The sequence below is a fragment of the Triturus cristatus genome, chromosome 8, assembly GCF_964204655.1.
Source record: "Triturus cristatus chromosome 8, aTriCri1.1, whole genome shotgun sequence".
NCBI classification, from domain to species: Eukaryota; Metazoa; Chordata; class Amphibia; order Caudata; family Salamandridae; genus Triturus; species Triturus cristatus.
This window is the reverse complement of record NC_140591.1, coordinates 345,529,333-345,554,056: the sequence shown is the minus strand read 5'-3', so window position 1 is coordinate 345,554,056 and position 24,724 is coordinate 345,529,333. Positions and strand designations below refer to the sequence as shown.

The following is a 24,724-nucleotide window of genomic DNA, read 5'->3' as shown; positions in this document are numbered from 1 at the left end:
TTTGTTTGTTCACAACGCCGGACGGAGCTATCAACTTCAAGGAACTTTATTTCAAGGTTATTTTGATAACTGAAGATTTCTAAGTACTATACGGTGGATTTTTTATCGTTTTTGGTCTTGTCTTTAGTATATAAAAATATTGAATATTTTTTTTAACTGGTGTGGTGCCCTTTTTTAGTGCTTACACTGTATTACAGTCGGTTATGTGCAAATGCTTTACATACTGCCTCTAAAATAAGCCTGACTGCTCGTGCCAAGCTACCAAGGGGGTGAGCAGGGGTTGTTTTCGGAGTGGGGACTAGAAAGAAGGCTCCCTACTTGGACAAGGGGCAAACCACTGTCAACTAGAGACCCCCATTTCTAACAATATTAAATGACATTATAATTATTTTTCAGTAGTTTAAATTTAAAAATAAATTCCCACCTAAAGTAATATACGCACACACACACACACACACACATATATAAAATTCCTTATTAATTATTAAAAGTGATGTTTAGAACGAATTAGAAATAATATAATTATCTATAATAAAATGTTTTGTTATTTTATAATTACATTAAAATGTTTTACTAATTTCATATATTTTTTAACATTACATTACAATATTTTTTTTCAGGCCTTGCAGATGCGGAGCTGTAGTGTCACAGGGGAATGGTCGGAATATGTTCTGCGGAGCATCGTGGTAGAGGCGTACCATGTCGCTATGCCTGGGGAGCATAACTAATACTTTAACCTAGTCCAGGGGTCGTGTTTGGCCGAGTAATGCGTGTAAGAACTAACCGTGTACTAACAAATGTAATGAGTCTCACAGTTCTGTTAGAGCTCGTCGTGCTCGAGGTTTGGCATCTGGGACGGTGGAGGAGCTGTTTAAGGTGGGATGTAATAAAAGATTATGGTCTACGCCCATCAAGATGAGATCTGCGCCCGAGCAGAGAACCAAAGTTTGAAGATCATGGAAATATTCGGGACTATCAGTGTTAGGGGCATATAAACATACCAGTGTGAAGGTGTGGCCCAGTAATTTCCCAGTCACTATGATGTGAGGACCGTCTGCCTCGTAGTGAGAGCTGTGTAAGTGGAAGGGGAGCTGCTTGTCTATTAATATCACTGTACGGCGAGCATATGAGCTGTAATTGGAGAAGAAATGGTGAGGGCCCCAACTAGCTGCAAAATGACTATCCGTGGGTTTCGGGAGGTGGGTTTCCTGCATTTGGTGCCTATGGAGCTATTGAAGTACATGGTTCCCTTTTTTATTGTTGTTGCGGACCCTAACATTCCAGGTAATTAGGGAGAGGCAGGTGTGATCCGCCAAGTCAGGGGGCATTGTCATTACGTTGGTAGAAGTGGAGGAGCAGTGAGACAATTATGGAGAAGTGTAGCACAATGTAGCAACAAACTTATTTTTGCAATGTAACCTCAGAGAAACAGATCCGTGTATAGTTCCCATCCCCCTCCCCCCACCTAACCTCACGCCAGTAGACGTGAGGAACCCACCCCATCGAACCATAACTTACATTATAAATATTTATACTTTTTAACTATTTAAATTAATTTAACATCATATACTTATATGGTAAGGTGATGCAGAAAAGGGTGGTTGGCCATGAGTGGTGCTGGATGTATTTCAGCTCTGATCTGGAGTGATTACTACAGTTTTGGGTCCCTTTCTGGCTGTAGAAGAATGGCCTTACTTGGTTTGTGGCAGGGTACACATCCAGGTTGTTAAATGGACCAGTACTCACTGGTACTCAGTACCAGCACTTGTGAATTTTTTCTCCTTGAGTGCCGGAGATTCTCCCTTGCCAGGGAAAGTACTTTGGAGAGCAGCAGCCACGTTCATGTTGTGTGTGTAGCTGCTCCGCTGTTGAGACTACCAGTAGAGCTGTGTATTTACGTCACTGCCAGCTACTGCCAGATGGTGCCCAGTACCTGTTGTGTCCTGTGTTTATGTGCATGTGGTTTCAGTGGCCTTTGACAGACACCTTACACGTACTACATAATCTGAGTGTGGCTAGGTGTGGTTAATAAAATTTGTGGCGCAGTACGTTCAGTTAACAGTTGCATGCCGAAGATTAAATACGTGCAACCCAGAGCTCCCTGTGTGGCGTGATCTATTACATGTTCCCGGGCTGGGGAGGACGCTAGAACTGGTGACGAGATAGGGGAAATGTGCCCCCCCCCCCAACGATACAAGACGGCTCTCCCTGAGAGTTTACAGTGGTCCAGCAAATTGCTTTATGGTGAGGACAAGTTTTCAGAGCTAGTGCTGCGTGGCGGACTACAAATCTCCCCACGGTACGTGTTCCATGCCCCCCAGATTAGTGTCCATTTCTTAGGGCAGCCTCTCGCAATGTATACTGTCTTTTCTCGGAACATACACCAAATCTATACTTTTCTTCCATTCCGTGATAGTTGGTGGAGTAGTGGCTCCCCATTGCTGGGCGATATTCCTTTTTGCCAGCATGAGGCCCAGAGTTACCCAAATCTTACCCCTTCTGCTCAATTCTGTGGGCTTCCACACAATTAGTAGGCATCTCTTTGCCTCAAGGCGGATGTCCAGTCCAAACACTTCACCTAGAACTGTATGTACTTGACGTCAATATCTCTGAATGAGAGCACACTCGCATATTATATGCATAACCGTTCCTTCAGAGCCACATTGCCTTCTGCAATATCCCCCTTCAGCCCTCCCCATTCTAACCAGGCAGGGTCCAGTAATGTACACCCTATGTAAGATTTTAAGCTGGACTAGTCGTAGCCTGGCCGAGATAGCCACTTTCCTTGCGGAGGTCAGTGCTTCCTGCCATTCCTCTTCGTCCAGTTCAAGGCCATCCCTTTCCCACTTTGCCCTGGTGCTCTGGAGAGGGTCTACCGTGTTATTTATGAGTTTTTTGTATGTGAGGGAGATCACTTTTTCTGGTAAGTTGCCATCAAGCAGTCTATCCTCAAGAGGCGTGTACTCTGGGGGAGAAGAGCCTTTGGGCAGGTGTGACTGTATTGCATGACGGACTTGGAGGTAGCGGAAGTATTCTGTGTTGGAAAGCTCATATTTCTGTTTCAGAGAGGCGAAGGTCGCCACGTCGTCCCGTACCCACATATCCCCAATAGTCTAGATCCCGGTGAGATCCCATTTATCAAAGCCTTTTGACTTCCAAAGGTCACCTAGTCTCTCGAAGTCCCAGAGGAATGCTGCTAGAGTTCGTTTCTGTTCCCATCCCAGACTCTTAGTGGCTGTGTGCCAGACCTGGACCTAGTGTTTTGTCGGCCCAGTTAGGGGAAATCTGGCCTAGAATAAAGTGCCTGTTATAGTTTCCCCCTGGGAGGAGCAATCGATCCATAGCGTAGCCCATGTCATCCATTCGGCGATATGTGCCGTGATTGATGGCTGCAAGGTGTGCCGCCCAGTAATATTTCTTGAGGTCTGGGAAACTGATCCCACCATCATACCAACTGAGGGTGAGCTTGGTGAGTGCTATTCGGGGCTTCCCTCCCCACAGCAATTCCTTCTGGAGGCCCTTGATTTCTTTAAAATAGCGAGCGGGCACTGGATCTGGGTAATTCTGCAGCACATATAGGAAGCTGGGCAGGGACATCCTCTTAAAGAGTGCCGTCCTGCCCAGCAATGAGAGAGGGAGCGCCTTCCATGCGGTAGCATCCCGCTTCAATCTTTGCAATGGTGGCAGTAGGTTACGGTCATAGCAGAGATGAGGATTTGACTTCACGTATACCCCCAAGTATTTGAAGCCCGTAGTGGTGATTTCAATAGTATAGCCCTTAGGTACAGCGGGTGGGTTCCAGTGCAGAACGTAGACAAGAGATTTACCTCAGTTAATGGAGTAGCCTGAGAACCTGCCAAAGATAGCAAAAATATCGAACACTGCAATCAGCGACACTTTCGGAGCGGCTAGAAACAAAAGGATATCATCCGCGTAAAGCGAGATGCAGTCTTCCCATGATGGAGCCCACCTCAATCCGTGTGTAACCGGGTCCTTCCGGACCCATGCCGCCAGGGGCTCCAGGGCTAGGGAAAATAGGAGGGGGGAAAGCAGACATCCCTGTGGGTTCCCCGACCCAGCAGGAAGACTGCAGATTTTTTGTTGTTGACTACAACTTGCGCCGGGGGTTCCAAATACAGGAGCTTGGCCCACTGAATGAACCCTTCCCCGAATCCCATTTTTGTGAGCACGGCAAAAAGGTAAGGCCATTCTATGGTATCAAATGCCATTGAGGCGTCCAGTGAGACTATAATTGCTGGCTCTTGTATCGTGCCCCGTCGTCCCATCACGCCGTGCACTCTACGGAGATTAACGGCCGTATTGCGTTGTGGTATGAAGCCCGACTGGCCTGGGTGCACTAGGCCACCAATCACTTTTACGAGGTGGTTAGCCAGCAGCTTAGCAAGTATTTTAGGTTCAGCATTTAGAAGAGAGATGGGTCTGTACGATGTGCAGTCTGTCCTGGGTTGCCCTCTTTGTGAATGGTAATGATTGTGGCTATCCGCTGATCTAGCGGTAGCATCCCCAGCTTCTTGCTCTCTGCAAACATGGAACACAGGCGTGGGCTAGTTTGTCTGGCGCAAGTTTATATAGTTCAATTGGTAGGCCGTTTGGGCCCAATGCCTTGCCTGCCTGGAGGCATCGGATCGCCGTCGCAATTTCGTCATTAGTGAAGTCACTAATAGGTCCCGTTCATCCACTTGTAGGACAGGAAGGGCAATGTCCCTAAGCAGGGACTGGGAATCCTCTTCCGTGTGAGATTTGTGTGTGCTATATATGCTACGATAGTGGGCAGGAAACATGTTGGCAATGGCTTGAGGGTATGTGATGGATAGGCCATCTATATCAATCAATTCAGGTACCAGTCTGGATGCCAGTTCTTTCCTGTCCAGCCAGGCTTTGAGCTTCCCCGCTTTGTCCCCGAGGTCATACACCCTGCCCTCTCTTTCCCTCCCTAAGGACCTCGCCCTCTCTGTGGCTATCGCTTTATATTCATCTTGTTTAAGCTGCAGGACATGGACCTTTTCTTGTGTCATCTCCTCGTCGAGCTCCCTTTCTAGTCTGAGGACCTCGCCTTCCACTGTCACCAGTTCCTTCAGTCTATCCTTACACGCTCTGGCTATTAGGGAAAGCGACTGTCCTCGAATCACCGTTTAAATGCTTCCCACAATGTCTGAGGAGAGTCAACCGTGCCCTCATTTTCTTGGAAATACAGGTCAATGGCCTGCATGTAGATGGAGATGCCATGGATTTATGGGGGCTATCCTACCTACTCCTCCCCGTCCCAGCTCCAGATGAGCCCATACCGGGGAGTGGTCAGATATGCCTCTCGCCATGTGTCTGATTTCACAGATATGTGTTAGTTGGGCTGCTGGGACAACAATATAGTCAATACGGCAAAGGCTGTTGTGTGCCCCGGAGTGGAACGTGTATTGGACACTATCTGGATGGCATGCTCTCCATGTGTCAGTTAAGCCGAGGGCCTCCAGAAAGTCTGGCAACCATTTAGCTGATGCTCCAATGTCTCGTGGGGGATACCTGTCTAATGTACCTGAGACCACTGAATTGAAGTCCCTTCCCACCAGCAATAAGCCCTTCGGCAGTGAAAGTAGCACGGCTCCCAGGTCTTTGAATGTTTGAGTTTAAACAAAGATAAGATGGTGGTAGGGAAATTATCCGCGCTGAGAAGTGACAATTCACATACGATATCTCCATCGAATGCCACTGCTTCTGGTTACCTTACAACGACCACCTCACATTGTAAATGTGGAAGATCCACCTTGACAAATGCAATGATAGGTAAACCGAGCACAGGCAAAAAAGTTCTAACAAAATAAAGTCCAGCTGCCAATCTTGTTCAGATTCTTCTCAGATTTATTTCACGCATTTTCATATTTCAAGCAAGTCTTCAAACCTCACTGGATGCCAACACGTGTTTCGTCCAAATTACAGTAAGTCAAGGACTTCCTCAGGGCTAAAGACAAGATGAAATGCCAAAATCAATTGCCATTCTAGTCTCAATCTAACTATTACTTAAAAAGTAATTAAAGAGTCCTGTGTCCTACACGAAGGAATTATATAGAGAAAAGAGAGGGAAAGTAAGTAAAACTAAACAAAAAATGTTATAAAGTAAAATTAAAAAAAAAGTAAGGCCTAAATGCTAAAAATAACATATATAGTGAGCACACTCCACCAAGTGTTAAGGCCTAATATAGTAGCCTAAAGTATAGGTCAGTCAGATGTGTCCACTAGTATTTAAGAGAAACCTGTTATCCCAGAGAGAAAATATTTACAGGGGGATATACACCAAGTTTGTGAAAAATAGTCAAAAGCAAAGCCTCACGCTGTCCCTTAGACCAAAAGTGCTGGTGGTAAATGATAAGTCCACCGACATATCCATGCACCTAAGTAAAGTAATGTCTTCAATGGCTGACACTTACCAATGGCGCAAAATCTAAATCCAAATTGAAAGATGCAGAAGTATAGTTCCAACTCCTGTATAATAAAGATAACGCCAAATTCAATCTAAGGTTCTTCAATGTCCTATTAAGCACAGTATAGTAGGTGAGATAATCAACAATCTCAGTATTAATCACCTTATTAGAAAAAATCAATAAAAGTGATAAAAATATTCTAAAATTATGTATTCTCATACCCCTCATACCTTGTCATATAGTTACGATGGGGTAAAAATTATAACATATAGTGTTACATACTCGATAGTTAAAGAAGATGTTGGATGTCGCAATACAAAGGCCACAGCGCATACCTGCTTAAGGTAGTTCAGCCTCTTCGAAAATTCAAGTTGATTGTATATCCGTCAATAGTAATAACGATGAGTGTTCATCAAAGTCAGCCTTGTATCCTAAGTTCCATGTGAAATACAAAGGAGAGCTAGGTGTATAGGTTTGTGTAAACATAAATCTTATCTTACACTACGTTGGCTAGCAGTAGCAGATATTATCGCACTAGGGTAAAATTATCAGAGCACTAATAAAAGTCCTGTGCACATTAAGCGTCTTACAAATAAGTATAGACGGCAATACGAGCTAGGAGTACACGTGGTCAGTCATAAAGTTACAAAACCAGAGCCACGTAGTGTGCGCTAGTCAAGACATTATACGCGTATCAGTAACCCGAAAAAAAGTACTGCCCACATACGGCGTCTCATGAAAGTATAAGATAAAGGGCAAAATAATAATAACACTATAAAAGGAAGCAACATACATAATTAAACAAAGTCAGTTCCACGCTTACCTCTAGGTCCTACATCTGAACCTCGTATATATTCGTCGGCGTGTGCAACGCGTGCCATCTTGAGATGGGATTAAATAGATAAAAGAGTAGAAGTAGATGAAGGACTAAGCTATGGGATCAATGACAGTCTAGTATGAAGGACGTAGGTAGGCGCCATGTCGGAAATATGCATTTCCCTAATAGTCAAGTCAATTCGATTGTGCGAAAAATAATATGTAGTTACTAAATAAATAAACTTACTATCGTTACTTATCTACATTAAAGTACCAATAATATATACGTATATGAGCAGTGCCGATACCCGTATGGACATCATATACTGTTCAAGTATACATCTACTTAGTGCGGCAGGCGCCATAATAAGGTGGGTAAAAGACTGAAATCTAACTGGAAAGACGGTCTAATTGACTGAAGTAATAATGGCCGCACTTAAGAACTAGAAACGCACCATCTTCATCTTGTTACAATATCGATATTCTAGCTCCAAATCCGAAAGTGCAAAATACTAGCCATCATTAATCATTCCAATGGAAGTATAGATAGAGTCCCTATAAGGGTAAAACAAAAATCATAAACTAAATCCAACCTATCTTGTGTGGGCGTCGAGTGTTAAAAAGTCGTCAATATAATAACCTATACAACACCACTCACCTAAAGCAATCTGATGCCTACAGTAAGGCTGAGAGTGAAAGTAAAATTACAACATGCAGAGAGAAGAAGATTCAGAGAGTGAAAATAGGACTTACAACTCTACTATCTAATTATAGAATTATATAGTATCTTATTCAATGTATGGTCATTTCCAATGTTCACGTTTGGCCGTCATTTCTTTCTTTTTTTGTAACAGTTATACATATTTGTTTATGTAACATAAATCATATATATATTGTTATTCTCAGCCTGATCATATAATTCTACCGATGACTATATGTAACATTACTAACAGACAATCCTAGCTTGTGTGTACATAGGCAATCTAATGTCCAAAAAATAATATGAAGTTATCAAATTCCAATAACATAAATGAAAGGTAAATAAACGATCAAGAGTAAAGAGTAAACATCACAACCTCTTCATCGAACTCTGTTCATAGTTAAGATAACTTTTCAGGTTTTAGTATATAAGCAACAAATAGTCGTGGTGGAAGAAACACAGGGTCATTAGGTGCCTAAAAAATATTGAAGTTCATTGTCAATATTAATCCCCTGTTCCACCGCATGGAGTTTCAGAATCCAACGGGCTTCTGTCTGGCGTAGCTTTAAATCTCTGCTTCCACCGTTGATATTAGTAGGGATAAACTCCAAGGCATGGAATCTGAAGGATAGATGTTTATCCTGTTGGTCACATTCCAGTGCATGTTGGACAATCGGATATCTTTCATCCAAATTTTTTAGAGCCCTGTAGTGTTCTGAGATTCGTAACTTAAGATGTCTGATCGTACTTCCTACATATATCATATTGCATTTACATACAATAACATAAATCACATATTTCGTGTTGCAATTTATAAATTGATTAATGTAGAATTTCTTTGACCCATTAAATTGAAAATCCCTTGTTCCTGAAAGTGCATATTTACACATGCTACAATCCCCACATTTGTGAAAGCCCAGATTACTCTTTTGGAGCCATGTGAGGTTACCCATATCTTTCGTGGGATAGCTGGGGCTAACCAGATTACGAATGGTTATTCCTTTCCAATACGTCAAGCTAGGGTGTTTGGTTAGTACTTGGCTCAAATAAGGATCTGATGTAAGCAGTTTCCAATGGTGTTTCAAAATTTTGAAAACTTTACACGACCAAGGGTGATAGTAAGTAATCATTCTCACTGGTCTAGGTTTACATACAGTGTTAGTACTTGAAGTCTTAAGTATATCATTTCTGTTAAGGGAATATGCAAAATAATAATAACACTATGTTTGGGTTTGTAGGCCTGGTGGGACATAGACAGACATGAAGGTAAGTGTACGTCCCTCCCACCGCCCCGTAATACCTACATACCTCCTAAGGTCGTCTGCCCATGTGATTTGGACCATAAATTGGAAGGAGTTCCGCATCAAAATTCCCACGCCTCGGGAGCCAGTGGTGAAGCCTTCCTGTGCGACTAATTTGTAGCCCCATCTGTTTAGCGCCTTGAAGGAGTTACCCACCAGGTGAGTTTCCTGGAGAAGGATTACGTCTGGAGCATGTCTCCTGATATGCTGAAGTACAACACAACGCTTGACCTTGTCCCCTAACCCATTTACATTTCAGCTCAAAAGTTTAAGGTTGCAGTCCCCATGCATGTGTATTTAAGTGGGCGAAAGTCAACAGTTCCCCCTGTGGTATAGTGTCTTTTTGTGCCGATTCGTAAAAAACAAACAAACATTATAGCCCCAATTCCACCTACCCCCCTCCCTGCTTCCCTGCACTCTGGGCCTTAAACTGCCCATAAATTCAAACATGCAGAGTGCCTGTCGCCCAACTGAGTAACTAAAAGTAGAAAAGTGGGGGTGAAGTGAATACTACGCCCCCCCCAACTCTCCCAAAGCGATCAATGTCTCCTCACTCCACGAGAGGAGCAAGCCCCAAGAGTCATTTTCCTGTAAAGGTAGTTAGACTCAATGAGTCAGCAGCGGTCCCTTTTGCATAGTACCTGTGTCTCTTGCCGACGCAGGAGACGGTTCATCGGGGTGGTAAATCTTCTCATAACCCATAACGTAGTCCCGTCTTCTCCCCGGGCAAGGTCGCTAGTCCTCTCAGCAGGAGTTGTGCTCCTTGGCTCCCCGCGAGCCCTCCAGCCAGTCCGTCGCAGATTTCAGGGTATTTTGCTCCTGAGGCGGAAGCCGGGAGATAACGCTCGAGAATAATCTTTTAAAAAAACTTGCAAATTGTAATTATAATTGTGTTTTACTCACCCTGCTCTTTTGTATTTGGGCATTTCCCCCCCTGAAATTTCGTGTTAGCTACCCCCGCGCAGCGGATCTTAGCGCTGCTGCGGGATTGAAATCATCTTTCGTCGCCATTCCCCACGAGACTACAGGCCACGCTCACTGCCGGGAGGCCACGCCCCCTGCACCTGGCATCTACATAAGTCGCGCTGACTTCTAGCGCGCGGTAGAAGTATTTTGCTCCTGAGGCGGAAGCCGGGAGATAACGCTGGAGAATAATCTTTTAAAAAAACGTATAAATTGTAATTATAATTGTGTTTTACTCACCCTGCTCTTTTGTATTTGGGCATTTCCCCCCCTGAAATCTTCGTGTTAGATACCCCCGCGCAGCAGATCTTAGCGCTGCTGTGGGATTGAAATCATCTTTCGTCACCATTCCCCACGAGACTACAGGCCACGCTCACTGCCAGGAGGCCACGCCCCCCTCCCCATAACTATGTGCTTTCCCCGTGCGCGCAGCGGACGAGCGCAGCGGGCGCGCCGCCAGCGCGCCGAAGGCGCGCCAAAGGCAAGCCCGTCTGCGCCTGTCGGGACCAGGGGCCACCCTCCCTGCTCCTGCTCACACTCACACTTATACCTCAGCTCAGTTGTTCTCTTTTAATACGATTCAGTCCATCGCCCCCTCCCTGCTTCAACGTACAATTGCCCTTGGCATCTCTGTCCCTTCGCCCTCCTTGTCTACATCTACGTTGCTCACTCCCGGGTTACACGTTCCTCCCCCTCCTCCCCTCTCTCCCCCCACTACGGCCTCTGCCTACCTGCTAAACACCAGATCAGCTGGTAGGCACCAGTTCGAGCTCTTTAATTTACTGGACACCGAGGCCCCTGACTTTCTGTTTCTCACAGAAACTTGGTTCTCGGCTGATTCCCTCCCTGACCTATTGTCCACTCTCCCCGACTCTTACTACGCCCTTCGGGCGGACCGCCCTGCTGGTAAAGCCGGGGGGGGGGGTGTGGCGATGATAACTCGCTCCAACTTTCAGTTCCAGCCCCTTCCCCACCCTCCCATACTTGGTGTTGATTTTTTAGTTGCCCGCTCAGTTAACCTTTTGGCCCCCTCACAATAGTTCTTATGTACCGTCCCCCACCGAACATGCTTTCTTTTGTCCCTGCTTTACAGGAACTCTTGGCTACGCTTGTGGTCAATAACTCATCTGTGCTCCTTTTGGGAGACTTTAACTATTGGCCGGACGACCCCAGGGAAGACCAGTTCTCCAAGGACTTCTCGGCCACTCTTCAGTGCCTGAACTTCCTCCCCCACATTCACTCCCCTACTCACGTCCATGGTCATATATTAGACCAAATATGGTCAGCTAGCTGCACTATCCTCTCCCCCACTGTCCTCCCATGCACCTGGTCCGACCACTTTCTGATTTCTTTCTCCATTGAGCTTGAAGCTCCAGAGAAACTCCCCTTGCCCAAGAATATCTCGGCTCGCAATTGGAATCGCGTTGATCTCAACTCTCTCAGTGCTTCTCTCGCTTCCTCTCCCCCCGAGCTTCTTAACCTTTCCCTCGATCTTCAAGTAGGCGCCGTGAATCATTGGCTGTCCTCTTCTTGTGACCTGGTTGCCCCGCTCAGGAAAGTTAAGGCTTGTCGCCCCCATGATGCCCAAAAGTGGTTTACGGATGAATTGAAAATTCTTAAACTGGACCTTAAGCGCTCTGAACGCCACTGGAGGCGCAACTACTGTCCTCTCTTGTGAGCTAAATACAAGTCTCTTCTAGCTAACTATAAGAGGGCCATCCTCTCAGCTAAAACTACTTACTTCTCGGAGAAAATCACCTCATCAGCTAATAAACCCAAGGAGATTTTCTCCATAGTTCGCAACTTAGTTGCTTCTGATAGGGCCAACCCTAACCTTATCCCCTCCCAAGCTCTTTGTTTATCCCTGAATGATTTTTTTTAGAGACGATTGCGAAGATCAAATCTAACATCCCTTCAGTACCTTCGCCACCTCCTTCCCCAGCTCTTCCCACACCCTCTTCTTCCCTTGACCAGTTCCCCCCCCCATCTCTCTGGATTCCTTTCTTGAGTTACTCCAGAAAGTGAAGTCAGGCTCCCCGGCTGACTGTGTTCCAGCTCGCATTCTGAGAGAGCTCTTCACTCACTGCCCTGATCCCCCCCTTTCCCTTCTTAATGCCTCTATCTCCTCTGGCCTAGTTCCGAAATACTTCAAATCGGCCATAGTCTTCCCCATTTTAAAAAAGCCCGGCTTAGACCCCTCCCTCCCGTCCAATTTCAGACCCATTTCCCTTCTTCCATACCTTGGGAAGATCTTAGAGAGCTATATTACAACATGTCTCTCCACTTTCATTGAGGACAACCATCTTTTGGCCTTACACCAAGCGGGATTCCGCCCGGCCCACTCTACTGAGTCAGTGGTCCTGTCCGTTCTAGACGAACTAAAGAGCAAGGCTGATTCAAATCTACCCCAAGCCTTGGTGCTCCTTGATTTGTCCGCTGCGTTTTACACGGTCGACCACTCTATCCTTCTCGACCGTGTCCGCGCAGCGGGCGTTCGGGGCACTGCCCTCTCTTGGCTCGCCTCTTTTCTTAAAGAACGGACTCAGGCGGTCCATCTTTCTGGTTTCACTGCCCCCACCCGCTTGGTTCCATGCGGGGTCCCCCAAGGTTCCTCTCTGTCCCCCATTCTCTTTAAACTCTACATCCACCCCCTTATTCTTTCTCTTCTTGACATGGGGGTCTCCGTGTATAACTATGCGGACGACCTCCAGTTAGTATTTGATCTTTCCTCTCCTTTTGATTCCCTACCTAAATTCCACTCTACCCTAGCTTTCATCTCTGAGTGGATGAACTACAACCAACTTAAACTCAATCTGGACAAGACGGAGTTGGTCCTGACTGGCCCTACCACCTCCCCCTGGTCTGCCGCCTTTTGGCCCTCCACCTTTGGCCCCCCGCCCACACCAGCGGCTTCTGCTAAGACCTTGGGCATTAAAGTCAGTCGGGACCTCTCCATGCATGCCCAGATTAGTTCAGTTGTCTCCTCCTGCTTCCTTTCCCTCCGGATCATTCGGAAAGTGCCCCGTCTCTTTTCTTCCGATGCCCTTAAACTTATTATTTTGGAAATGATTCTTTCTCGTCTTGATTACGGGAATAGCCTCTACGTGGGCATTCCGGCCTACGAACTACGCCGTCTCCAGGCTATCCAGAATCAGGCCGCCCGTCTTATTCTTCACCTTCCCAAGTCCCTCCACATCACTCCTGTTTTGAAATCCCTTCATTGGCTCCCCATTTGCCAGAGATCCCTTTTCAAGATGGGTTGCCTGGCCTTCATGGCTCGTGCCCGTATTGCCCCGGTTTTCATTAATTCCCTCATCAGTCCCTACACTCCCAAACGCGCCCTCCGTTCCTCCAATCAAGCCCTTCTCAATGTTCCGCGCTTTCGCAGATCCAAAACTGGAGGCACTAGTTTCTCTGTACTAGCCCCTCGCTTTTGGAACAGTCTCCCACTGTCCATTAGATCCATTCCAGTCTATCTACAATTCCGCAAGGCCCTTAAGACCTTTCTGTTCTCCCAAGCGTACTCCTGCTGATTTCCTCTCGGTACAACTCCACTCATCTCAGCCTTCTACTTTAGCGCCAGGAAGCCGCTAGGTCACAGTGCGCTCTATCAAGAACTTTTAACTTCAACTTCAACTTCATCAAAGAACCAAGCTCTACCATTAGCCTCCACACGTAGGCGCGCAGGGAACAGCATGGCATATTTCATGCCCTTTTCCCGGAGCACCTTTTTAACGGTCAGGAAGGATCAGCGTTGTTTATGGACTGCCTGCGTGAACTCTGGGAAAAAGGATATTTTGGCGTTCTCGTACTTGAGTGGTGGGCCTGTTCTGGCATTTTGAAGGAATACATCCCTGTCGTGGATTTTCAGCACTCGTGCCAGCATCGGCCGTGGGGGAGCTCCAGGTTTCGACCGTCCCCCCGGGACTCTGTGACCTCTTTCAATTACTGGGGGTGCTCCGGCACCCCCAGGATTCACACATTATGGTGGTGGGTGCGTCCTTCACAGTCGTCAAGCTTACTTTCAGCAAACTTCCGGAAGGACTGGAGTGCATGTATCTCAGTCTTCCGTACTGCCTCCTGCCCTGTCTCTGGTCCGCTGGTCCTGTGGCGAGGCTTTGGGACACGTGTACCAGTACAGTCTGTTCTGCTGGACCACCTTGGACCCCTTTGCCCCAGATATCTTGGATTTCTCTGTTTTCAGCCCCAGCACTTAGCTTCAGCAGCTGCTTGTAGTGACTTCAACTTCTCTCCTGCAGCTACTTGCCTACTGGGAGGCACAGCACTCGCAAGCCTCCTCTTAACTGGTGTATCAGGGTGGTGTGATGGGGAGGATTGCGGCAGTATCCAGTCACAGGAGGACGACCTCAACAGGATACCGGATCTACTTCACAAGTCCTCACTGAGCCTCCAGCCCGCCCAGCTCTCAGGCCACGACAGTAGCGAGTGGAGAAAGAGGCGCCCCCCTCAGTATAATGTCCAGGTCTTCATCGGTGCTTGATTCCGCCAAGACCTCTGTTACCGCACCTCGCCACCTCCTTACCCACTCGCGATTGGCATCAGTATTATTCGGGGGGGGGGGGTCCGGGTGTCAGTCACAGATTGACGTGTGCATGTAGGATTAGTCGCTTTCAAGAAAAAAGACAAGTCAGAAAAGAATTACCACATGAAGCAACAAAGTTCCTTCGAACATTGTCCTAATATCACGCTAAAGGTAAATGAGTGCCCTGCAACTTTAATTATAGACAGTAGTTCATCATGCCGGCAGAAAAGTACAAAGAACTATCTGCGATACCACGTCTGGGCAGCTTCTACACTCTTGCGGAGATAAAAGATCCTTTCTGGCAACCATGCGGCACAAGAACACAGCAGTGCAAGTGCCAATTCATGTACTCCCAGGTACTTTGTTGAGTGCATGCAGTCGGTTAAGCTTTTATTGTTCAATTACTTAAAATCATTACAATATACTATTATTATTAAAAGGAAAAGAGTTAAAATCCCACGCATGTTACTACAACCTGGTAGGACATAAAACCTTAAAAATAATATCAAAATCTAGTACAAGTGCAAATGCATTACACTTAAAAGGGAGGTTTGTCCGAGTCTCTCTTGCTTGCTAGCCGACTGGTTTATTTTTGTAACTCTATCTTCAGTGACAGTGCGGCTTGAATTGATTCTATAAATTTCCCCAGCCGCGCAACTGTTTGAGCTGTATTAGCAGAGAAACACAAATCTGAGACTTCTCTGCATCGTACAAGGCCCTGGGCTCTGCAGATAGGAAGAACTAGTCGGTGCTTCTTGCTGGCTAACTTGGGACAACAGCACAGCAGATGGAGCTAGGATTCCTATGGTAATTACAGAGTCGACATGCGGCTATATTGTCCTGCCGGGCCCAACCTTGGTTAAAGTCCACAATGGGCAATGCAAGAAGTCTCATGTAAGTGATTGTTTTTCGGACTGGGACTGTCAGTGCTTGCTTGAAATAAGGCTGTGGTTTTCCCACTAGGAGGAGGCGTCCAATTATGAGAAATTGGATTGATGGTGTAAGCTTTCCAGATCTCTTTCATGTGATATTTTCTTGGCCTGTGTATTCACTGACCTTTTCCGTGCAGCTACTGGAATATTTGAGTTGTGCAAATGTTGCACATCTATTTCTAACAATTTTGTGGCTGCTGTCAACTGCACCTGCCATGAGGATCCACCTTCTTCGAAGATTGTTTTAATTTGCGCTTTCAAAGATGTTGCTGGAGCTTGCAAGATACTAATATAGTATTTTAAAGTGTCCCCTAAGCAGGTCCGGACGAGTAAGTCCCAGCTCCAGCCTTACTCTTGCTCTCCTGGCCTGTCGTGGAATGCCTAATACTTTCTTGTATACCGAGATTTGGTGGCTCATGAGGAAGTTAGGGAAGGCACCAGGAAAGATTAGGTGGTCGTAGTTGATGGAGGGCAATACTTTTGCTTTTAAGACTTTCAAGATAGGTTCAGCAGTCAGGCTGTGTAGTCTTCGGTTGAGACTTCTCAGGCTACAGATAATACCGGCCCCTTTACTTCTTAAATGTTTCAAATGTGCTGATGGTTTGGCCCCTTCCGAAAGCCTGAGACCCAGATAATTATAGCTTTTGCAGGTTCTGATTTGCAGATCACCTAGGCGCCATTGAACTGTCTTCTTTCGATGGTACTTCCCAAAGATTATTATCCTGGCCTTCTCCTGATTCATCAGCAGGAAATTATTTTGATTAAATCTGTGCAGCTCTTCTAAGGCTTTCTGTAGGCCTGTCCTAGTGTGATCCATGATAACAAGGTCATCGACATATTGGAAAATTTGGAGCCGCACGTTCCCCAGCTTTGGTATGAGTAGATTTGCCCCCTCCAGGGCTTTTTCCAAATCGGCTGTGTAGATATTAAAAAGTAAAGTGGCAAGAACGCACCCTTGTTTGAAGCCATTGTTGGTTGGAACCTTAGTTGTTACTGACATTTGGCTGGTTTTAATACGCACCCAGGTCCCTTCGTAGAGAGCAGTTATTGCCTTTAACAGCTTTTGAGGAATGCCCCAGTTAATAAGTTTTCCCCATAGCTTCCCGCGGTCGACTCGGTCAAAAGCTGCACTGTAATCCACGAAACAGCAAAACAAAGGTCGTTGTGATGGCTGGGTCGCGCAGAGTGATAAGTGTCCCAGTGCTAAGATGTTGTCTATGGTGGAGCTTTGGGGCCTGAAACCAGTTTGGAAGAATGGAAGAATATTATGATCTTTTACCCAGGTTTCTATTTCCTTCAGCAATACTCTGGCATATTCTTTTGCTTCTATATCTAATAGAGCGACACGCCGATAGTTTTTGAGTTTTGTGCAGTCCCCTTTTTTGTGAATCGGGAAGAGTATTGAGCCTTTCCACAATGATGGAACGGTGGAAGTTTCAAATGCATACTTAAAAAGTTGTGTTAACTGATCCACCCAGAATCCGTATGTGACTATAAACACTGCCACTGGAACTCCATTGGGACCCGGCGCCCCTTCTGACCTAATTTTTTTAATCAGGTTGGTTATCTCTACCTTGGTAATAGCTGGGGTTTTGCCATCTTTATGGGTTACTGGAGGGGTTTGTTGTATTTGGGTATCAGTCGTGTTCTGCTGTGTTGTATACAGTAGCTTTGCATATTTGACCCACTCGGAGGCTGCCACCCTGTTTTCCTTGCTCTGATCGGTGTGGCTCTGATGTCTGATATATCTCCAAAGTTGGATGTGACCCTATTCTTTGAAAAGGTTAAATATTTCCAGCCACTCTGCCTCGATTTTCTTTGATCAGATTTCCCATATTTTTTTCCTGTGTTCCCTGCGAAGCACTTTTATTTCCAATGTGTGGGGATTTGTAGCTCCTATTCTTCTTGCCTTCAAGGCCTTTGAAAGAATTCGCTTGGTTTGCGCTAGGGCCCTTGGTTTTAGTTGTAATGATAGGCTTTGTGGGTAGGAGTCCTGTGCTTTAGGGCTACCAGTGACCCGTCCGAGAACGGTTTTTAGTTCCTCAAGTAGTGCTTTCTAGAGCTCCAAGGGGGATGCCAAACTTCTAACTGTTTGGCTTGGCTCTTTGTGTGTGATCCACTCCAAGAGTTTTGGACCTAGATTTACGGTCCATTTTATTCTTCTAAATACTTCATGGTGCTCTTCTCCAGTTGAGGTACCCAATGTTCCCGGTTGTTTTGCAGATTTCCCATTTAGATCAAGAGATACCCTCAGTGGTCTGTGATCACTCTCATCCCTGTTTCCCACTTTGAAGTCATTAAAATATGTTAGCAGGTTCTCAGAGATAAAGATGTAATCGATTGTTGACTTATCCCTGAAGGTGGGAAAAGGATGCCAGAGAGGGTCCACCGCTTTTTTGATGGCGTGGACGGAAACCATATTTTGCGAGAAAAGAATCTGTTGCAGAGGAGCCGATTCTGTTTTGTTTGGAAGATCACTTTTTACGTATCCCAACTCCCTAGTGTTCATGTGCCCTACGATGATTGGAAAGTGTGAGGCATATTTATTAATAAGGTGATCCATTTTTGATGTTAATGTTTTTAGTACTTGCGTTTTTTGCCGTGTGGCGGGATTAACATAACAATTAATTATCAAAAGACGGATTAAGATATTGTTACTTTTAAACCCGCATTTCAGTACTGCTTGCAAGTTGGGAGAGTATGTTGTTAATGATGTTGCCTCTATTTTAAGAGCATGAGTGATAAAAATTGAGAGCCCACCAGCTGCTCTCCCAAAGATGTTGCGTTTTATCTCTGCAGTGTGAAACTCATAAAAGCCTGGGAGAATTAGGGGTACAGTGGCCCACATCTCTTGTAGGCACAGGATGTCATTTGCTCGGAGGTACATGCATGCCGCGTTGCAGCTACGCAATCTTTTTAGCCCTGCGACGTTCCACGATATGATGGACAGATATGTGTTGTTACCCGATGTTTTATTCTTGTTCAGGTAACAAACCACCTTTATTCTGTTAAAAATGCTGTTGTGGGGACTGGCCTCCAGGTCTGTTCCGAGTGCCTTGCATGACACTGTGCTTTGGCCCACTGTAGTGGACTGACCTTTGATCAAGTGAGCTTGTTATCTTGTAGGCGTTGTAAGGTCTTGGCTCCACAGCTGAGCTTTTCCCTGGTTGATTGCACGCTGTCCCCCTTAACACAGAGTAAACCTCCTTTGTTGGCGATGTTGCTATTAATACGTGTGGGCATTTCTTGGGAATGCGGAAAGCTATGTCAATGCCCCAATCAGCCATTTGTGCTATTTCTTCTGGCGTAAGTCCCACCTGGGCATGGCAACTCAGCCCTATTGAAGTTGATTCCCCGTGAGAATCGCTGGAAAGGCTCAAGAACTTAACCCAGACTAAGTCATTTGAGTGCCGGAATGTGCTTGAATAGTCTGAGTATATTGCCCCTATTTAAAATATCATGTTGACCTTTGATGAAATATCTAGGGGTAAGAATCACCTTGTGCGTAGTTTTACTAACTTGGTTTGCTTTAGGCTGGGTCCTTAGATCTGACTCCAGAATATTTATATTGTGGTTTGGGCCAGGGTTCCGCTGGCATGGTTCTAATCGCTGGATCGGGCTTTGGAGTGGCTGAACTGCTTGATCGCCGGGTCTCTGCAAGCCCGGGAATATGCGTCCCTGAAGTGTGTTGTCCCCGGTATCGGGTCCTTGTTCCTTGATTGAACCTACTGGTCTTCTTTGCCATACCTTCTTGATGTTTGGTAAATGAGGTAGTTGTGCTATTGTTGCCGGGCCTGATGGACTATGCAAGACCCCCGTGCGGGAAACTGGCTGTGCAGGGCTATCAGACTCTTTTGTAGCGCCCAAAGAAGCTGGTGCTATGAGTATTGAATTACTTGGGACGTGATTTTTGGTGAAGATCGCAAAGAGTCATATTTTGTCTTTGTTAATTTGTGAATTTTGAATATGAGTTGGTAATAGGAGGGCACGTTTTTTTGATGCCTTAGCTTTTTTTCTTGTTTCTTTAATTTTTTCTTAGCCCTCCTTGAAAGAGGTTCCGCCTTCCTTTTCTGGTTGGAGATGTTGCCCTCAGTATGCCTCCCTGGATTTAAGATTCGAGAGCTGGAATTGCAACTGGATGGACTGGTAAAAAGTTTAGTGGATACTGAAAGTCCTTGAGTATCGGGCTTTGTTAGAGGGTTACCCATATTGCTTCCAGCTGAGTTGCCCAGAGGGCTGTCGGGGTTTAAAGCAGCTGAGATACTGCTATTATTCATCGGCCTCGTCGTGCCTCCTGTTTGAGCTTTTAATGAGTCTACCAAGCCTTTTAGCATTTCTTGCAGAGTTGCCCATGTGTCCATGAGAGCTGCACATGAACAGGTGCAAATGCGGTTATTCTGGGTCTCACTGAGCTTGTTCTCTATGAAGTCCACCTTGTTGCTCAGTTCCACTAGTTGTTGTGCAATGGTGGATAAAAGATCGATTTGTAACTCCATTTTATTTGATTACCAGAGCAGTGACCTGGCCATGGTTTGAACTGTTTCACCGGATGGGGTTGCTCCTGGGTCGTTAATAACACCACTATCATAAGGACTCTGACTTTGAGCACTTTGTGTAGGGGAGGGAGAGCACCGGGTACCGTTAGCAATTCTGAAGAGATTTGGGGTTAGCTCCAGTGTACTTTGTATCTTTGATTCCAAGTTTTGGAAGAATATCGGTGATAGATATCCCAGGTTTTGCAGCCGCTCTGAGTCTCCTGTTTTAGTTGAGCCGGATCCCGTGGGTACAAGAAACGGTGACTGCACAGGGGAGTGCAGGATAGGTTGTTGCTGACAGTGTATTTGGGCTGTCACTACCTGCTCTTGGTTTCTTCGAGTTGATACAGTGCTGTCACCCACTGGGTCACTTGCATGTCTATGTTTCTTTCCTGAGGGGCAGCACAGCCCCGAACAAGATTTAAAGCGGCGTCTTTCGATGTTTGTGCTTCCGATATTTGTGCTTTGTGCTTGTGTTGCAGGAGCTTATGGTTGTAATGGCTCCCTGAAATGTCGTTCATACCATTACTGGTGTTGGCTCTTCTTAGTTGGTCTGTCGGGGCAGGGCGCTCTCGTCATTGGACGTTTATATAAAAATTGGGTTTTAAGACCTGCCGATGGGGACTTTAAAAAGGACTTTTTTGTCGTGGACTACATTCCATGCACTCCTTAGGATTCTAGGTGATAATTTGGTCAGGGAGAGTGGCTTTGCGTGGGCGTTTTCTTGATGCTGAGTGATTTTTTCTTTTTTTTTGTCATTCTTCAGTGGAGATGCTCGGTTTGTCAGTAGATCTGGGGTTTTGCCGATATATTGAGCCTAAGCTTGCTCCTTGGGGTTTGGAGTTTAAGTAAAGCTGTTGTCTGTGCCCTAAGACCTTGCAGGGAAGCTGGATGATCTTATCGGGCTTCCAGAATATGGGAAGGGAGATCGGGAGATTCTTGCTGCGCACCACAGGGGAGAAAAGTGCTCCTCGCAGCTACCGCTGCCCCTGTGCACCGTAGGGGAGAGAAGTGCTCCTCACGGCCGCCGCCCACACCAAAAGGGGGGAGAAAAGCTCACGGGCCGCTCTTCAAACGCGGTTCCCGCGGCTGCTCACCTCCTCTTGCGGCTCTCGCTGCTGCTCTCTCCCAGCCGCAACACTCCTTCACTCATGGCCTGCGGCTCCCGGATTGGCAAGAATAGTAGGGCTGGCGGGTATGGTGGTGCACCGCGTCTCCCGTCGCCGCATACCACGCACTGAAGGGGCAGAAGTGCTCCTCACTGTTCCCGACACCACCTCCGAAAGGGGAGAAATGCTCGCGGGACCGCACTTCACTCGCGGAACCCGCAGCTGAACTCTCCCGACTCTCTCCCAGCCGCAGCCGCAGCACTCCTTCGCTCACAGCTTACTCACGGCTTCCGGCTCAGTGGCTCAATCTGCAGACGTTCCCAGTCACCAGTGCGTTCTCAGTCATGCAGGGTGGTTGCTCCCGGCGGTGCACCCACTCCGTTACAACCTTTGATTAGGTCAGTCGTGGTGCATGCTTATTGGGTTTCAACATTGCTGCTGACATGGGACTGAATTCGATTAACTACAACTTGAATGCCCATTCTGAAATACTGAGTTAATTCCCAACATTGTTTCATGGACTTGGGAAACTTAAGTCACTGAGGGTACAGCTTTACATTAATAAAGATATCAGCCCTGTTGCCTAGCATCTCAGTCAAATTGCTTTCCACTTGCAGGAAGCTGTTGAGAAAGAACTAGAAACACTGTTAAAGCGTGACATCACTGAGCGCTCTATTGGTCTGACACTGTGGGTTTCACCCATTGTGGTGGTGCTAAAAAAGGACAGTGGAAATTCAGTGTGCATTTGTGTTGATATGTGACAGGCCAACAAAGCAATAGAAAGAGAAAGACATCCAGGTCCACACATTGCAGACATGATCACACAGCTGAATGCTGGTAAAGTCTTTTCCAACCTTGATCTGAACAAAGGTTACCATGAACTTGAACTAGAAGAAAACTGTATGTACATTACTACTTTTTCAACGCATATTTGTTTCTTTAGATATCAAAAAAGACTCAGTTTTGGTATGTCGTCAGCTTCAGAAATCTTTCAAGATGCTATTCGTCAAGTACTACAGCATGTCACTCATGTTTTTAACAACAGTAATGATATACTGGTGTTTGGAGCTACTTGAAAGGAACATGACAGAGTTATCATACAAGTATGTTATCTGCTTGCCGATGCAGGTCTCAAATTAAATGCTGAAAAGAGAAAGCCTGAGGAAGCACGTTATTGAACTGGCACATGAAAGACATTGTGACATTGCTGCAACTAAAAGAGCCCTAGGGATCGAATTAGTTCCTGCGTCTTGATAAACTAGTTCAAAGGGAGCTTAAAGCTTGTCATCCATGCTACTGCCTGTCTCCCAAAATGACCCCACACCCATTGAACATGTCTGATATACCTAAGCAAGCTTCGGAGAGGATTGATGGTGATTTCTTTGGGCCTCTCAACAATGGACATCATCTCATAGTAGTTGTTGATGAGTACTGACGTTTTCCTCTAGTGGAAGACTTATCATCATATACATATGACAGAGTCCTTGAAAGGCTGGATGATATTTTCACAACATGGGGTGTTCCCTCCATTCTCAAATCTGACAATGGTCCACCCTTTAATAGCAGAGTTCATAGACTTTCTTAATCGTTTGAACATCAAACATCTGAAAAGTACACCGCTCTGGCCACAAGCAAATGGCGTAGTTGAACAATTTATGAGTACTTTGTGAAGAGTGGTTCAACGTGCTGAATTGGAAAGTATTAACCTCAAGTCTGCTCTGTGTCCAGCACTTTGTGCCTACTTTTCCACTCCTTATTCCACAACATGAGCTAGTCCTGCAACCTTGATGTTCGGGAGAGCTCTTGGAGCGAAGTTACCTCAATGGACCGCAAGCCGGTCACTAGACCCTGATGAGATTCGTGTTGCTGACACCTCTTGCAAATGCAAAATGAAGGCTTACGACGACACGGGCAGGCATACTCAAGACACGATTTAAGAGAAAGAAGACCAAGTTCTTGTTAAGCAAAAGTGAACACGCAAGACAGGCACTCCATTTGATGCTGAACAGCTGAGGGTTGTGATGAGCAAAGGACATATGTTACCTGCACAACTACCTGGAAAGCCCATAACCAAGGATTCATCACACTTTAAGCCTTTGCCTCGATATTCGTCAGCGTCAGACCTCGCGAGCGAGGCAAGTCCACCAAGTAAAGCATCTGACTCTTCTCAGGAGATACCAGATGAAGGCGGCCCTCCTCTATCTCGTACAACTTGATCTGGAAGGCTGGTGTGAGCAACTTGATGACTCATCAAGGAATTGTAATGTGTATATATTTGTTGTCTGCTTTTTATTTAACAAAGGGAGAGGATGTTGTGTCCTGTGTTTATGTTCATGAATACTCTAGTGGCACTTGACAGACTCCTTACATGTATTAACTAATTTGATGGGTGTGGTAATAAAGTTTGTGATGCAGTATGTTCCGTTAGTGGCTGCAAGCTGAAGAATAAAGACGTGCAAACCAGAGCGCAATGTGTGGCATGGTTTGTTGAAAGCTCCTGGGCAGGGGAGAATGCTACGGTACCTATAAGCAAAACAAAACTTACAGCGATTTTCTGTGTATCTGACAGAATATCTGAAACACAAATATCATGTATACAAAATATTCTGTCAAATATTTTTAGGGCCAAAATATCAAGAAGGTAAATGCAAAAAGGTAAGTATAGATTTATTATTCTTAACCTGCGTACCTTGAAGATATATCTATTGTCAAGGTATGTATACGTGGAGCTATATATAGTAAAACGTTGCTTACCTATAGAAACTTACCTTCACAATATTTTTGGCCTCAATAGTCTTGCCACAATATTTTGTCCACACAATATGTTTTCTCCGATATTTTGTCTGCACACCAGTAGAAACGTTCAGCGATAGTGTGATCATAAGGCCAGATGTGGTCCTGTAGTCTTATCTTGTTTTAAACAAGCACGCTAAATACCAATCAAAATTAGCTCCAGAACATTTGTGTAGTGAATAAAAAGGTCTCAAGGAAGTCTGAGGCTCAGCACTCATTGTCTGAGGCTCAGCACTCATTTTCTTTGGCTTTGTGCACCCTACCAACCTATTTCAAAATCAGCGACATTTGAGAGAAGTCTAGCTAGCATCTCACTTTTACAAGTACTGTGGAAGGAACAAAAGTTATCCGTCTACTATTCTTTTCTTGTGAAAGAGGCAAAAATGGATTACACATAGTTTGACCAGCATGTATGAGGTTATGGCCATTTACAGCTCAGAAAGTACGACTTTTAGGTCGAGCCTCGGAAGCACATGCGCTGCTCTGCGAGGCATGCTGTATTGCGGTAGGGACCTGAAGCTCTGCCCACTCTCCACGACACATTTTTCATTGTCTTATGTTATTGTCCACTGTAAACTGTGGCTGTTCATTGATCAAA

At 45.7% G+C, this 24,724-nt stretch overlaps 1 long non-coding RNA gene across 1 annotated transcript; it reads right to left on the bottom strand.

Annotated features, from left to right (window-relative positions):
* Window positions 1–5,864: 5,864 nt before the first annotated feature.
* Window positions 5,865–7,317, bottom strand: LOC146802105 (uncharacterized). Its single transcript, XR_014967360.1, has 4 exons — window positions 7,258–7,317; window positions 6,770–6,865; window positions 6,441–6,495; window positions 5,865–5,974 (listed from the first exon to the last, which is right to left on the bottom strand). It is a non-coding gene; the product is annotated as an uncharacterized LOC146802105 (long non-coding RNA).
* Window positions 7,318–24,724: the final 17,407 nt, after the last annotated feature.